The sequence below is a fragment of the Pteropus vampyrus genome, unplaced genomic scaffold, assembly GCF_000151845.1.
Source record: "Pteropus vampyrus isolate Shadow unplaced genomic scaffold, Pvam_2.0 Scaffold17, whole genome shotgun sequence".
NCBI lineage: Eukaryota > Metazoa > Chordata > Mammalia > Chiroptera > Pteropodidae > Pteropus > Pteropus vampyrus.
In genome coordinates, this window is record NW_011888798.1 from 3720232 (window position 1) to 3722936 (window position 2705).

General features: G+C 36.5%; 1 pseudogene; it reads left to right on the plus strand.

Annotated features, from left to right (window-relative positions):
• Window positions 1–407: 407 nt before the first annotated feature.
• LOC105288361 lies at window positions 408–794 on the plus strand (annotated as a pseudogene).
• Window positions 795–2705: the final 1911 nt, after the last annotated feature.

A 2705-nucleotide genomic window follows, 5' to 3' on the forward strand; every position in this document is an offset into this window, starting at 1 on the left:
AGGCCATGTAAGTGAGTCATTGATTCTTATGGTGTTGAAAATGAGACAGAAGCTGAGAAAGCTGCTAGAAAATCCAGATGACTCACAACATCAAGAGGGTTGGAGTCATGTGTTGCTAAACATGATTCAGTACTGCATGGTTTGCAACAGTGTTGCTGTATGTCTTTGAGTTTATATATTCAATATACTGCACTGAGAGAAGTAAAATACAACATGATCAGTAATGTACAAGTCCTAAAAGAACTTCTTAACACAGAAAGCTAAGTGTTTCCACATCCTTGCATAGAGAATTAAAAGTTATAGTTGGGTAGATGAGACTATACAGAAAGAGGAAATAGCCTAGGTAAAAGCATATAATCAGCTTCCGAGTTTATGAATACTGAAGGGAGAATGCTTTCATCTCTGCCATGGCTAAGCTGATCTAGAAGAAGCTACCGGGAAAAGTGGAGAAAAAACAGCCTCAAAAGGACTTGAGTAAATTCATGTCAGGGTGGCAGAAGCTTGAAGCACGACTAACAGAAAATAATATCATGAAGGAGGAACTGGCCCTGCTGGCTGGGTCCAACATAGTTTTTAAACTTCTGGGCCCTGTGCTGGTCAAACAGGAGCTCGGGGAGGCTTGGGTTACAGTGAGGAAGAGGCTGGACTATATCACAGCTGAAATTAAGCATTATGAATTCCAGTTCCGGGACCTCGAGTGGCAGTCAGAGCAACAGAGGAAGACCCTTGCTCAGCAAAAGCAGGAGTTCCAGCAGGCCCAGGCAGCAAAAGCGGGGGATTCTGGGAAGGCCTGACTCCATGTGGGGTGGGGGAGAGGAGCGGAAGGAATGAGACAGCTCTAGGGTCTATACTGTAGCTAATAAAATGAAGACACCTGGCTAATATATATATTGTATATTAGCCTGGCTAATATATATATATATACACACACACACTGTAGCTTATAAAATGAAAATATCTGGCCTACATATATATATATAATCGTGCTAAACAAAATAACTCAAAAAAAGTTGAAAACCACATGATATCACTTATATGTAGGATAAAAGCAACAAACAAAGAGGACAAACAAACAGAGACTCATGAACATGGACAAGAGACTATCAGAAGCTTATCAGAAAGTGGAGGGGAGGAGGATGTAGATGAAACAAAAAGGGTCAAATATGTGGTAACAGAGAGAAATCTAGCTATGGGAGGTGAACACACAATGCAATGTATATATATATGGCTTACTGTTTAATTGTACACCTGAAACTTACTGGATTTTATTAACCAATGTCACCATGATAAAACTAACTAACTAACTAATTAACTAAATAACTAACTAACTAAATAAATAAATATACATTGTAAAAATCTGAAAAAAACAAAACATATAGAAGTAAGAAAGCATACAGCAGTAATTTAAGCAACTTTTGGATTGTTACAAGAAGTCCAGAATATCCGGAGAGGAGCTAGAATAAATGGACAAGAATAATATCAGGAAATATTACCCCTTCTCTCTCTGGGTTGAGTCAGTATTTTATTCTCAAGGATAATCTATTAACTAATTATAGGCATGGATTTATATAATGTTTACAATTTGCAAAAATATCACCAGCAATGTTAAAAAGTAAAAACTTAAGAGGGAGATATTGAAAAAGGAGAAACCTCTACAGAGAGATAAAGGAGTCAAGGGATTATTGTACTAATCAGGATAGAGAAAATAAATAGTTAGACTTGGATGACAGTGGAGGACAAGATAAACAGTTATGCCCCAACTACTGAGTTAAGTAGGAGCAGTGACTATGACCTACCTACAAAGGCTAAAACATTTACTATCTAGGTTTTAAGAGAAAGTTTGTTGATCCCTGGTTTACACTACATTTTGTAGAATCAGAGATGATAAGTTATAGATAGAATCCTAACCTACAAGCAATTTTATGTTTTAGGATGGGGCACAACCATGCTTATGGATGTAGGAGAAGGGGCATTAAAGATATTGGAAAGAATAAATAACCACGGGAGGAAGGTCTCAGAAAAGACACAAGATAGAGATATTAGCTTTGATAAGAGAGACATTTTTCATAGATAGGGATGGGAAAGGTTAAGGCTGGATTTGAGTTGAAATACATTTATAATATAAGAAGAGGAAAGATCAAACATCCTTGACTTTTTTTTTTTTTCCTATAAGATAGGAAGCAAAGTCAATTGCTGAGACTAAGAGACGGATGAGAAGAAGCTTGTGGGGAAAGGTAGGGTCTTTGAAAAACCATTTAAAGGCATTGGCAGAAAGGGATAAATAGGTAAGTAATTTCACTTTCCTTGTCTGTCCCTGGAACCAAAGGACCCTATAAACCAGTTAGTAATGGCACTTACCAGATTAATTAAATGACAGTTGTTATTTATCCTACCATATACCTAGAGGAATAATAATGAAAGAATGTTATTTTAGTGTCGAAATTAGTATCATCTACAAGCACCTGACTTTGAGACAGATTTCAACTGGTTATTGAATTTAAGGTATTGTACTATACTCTTTTGACAGTAAAAAAATGTGATTATGTCTTTCACCAAGCTCACAATTGATAGGTGAGAAAAATATATACATAAGTAAGGAAGATCAGCAATGCCTGAGAAATGTTATACTGTCAAGGTTAAACAAAGTCTTTATGGGAGACTAAAAGGAAACAGAAGAAATACATAATGCTTCACAGAGGTAAAGG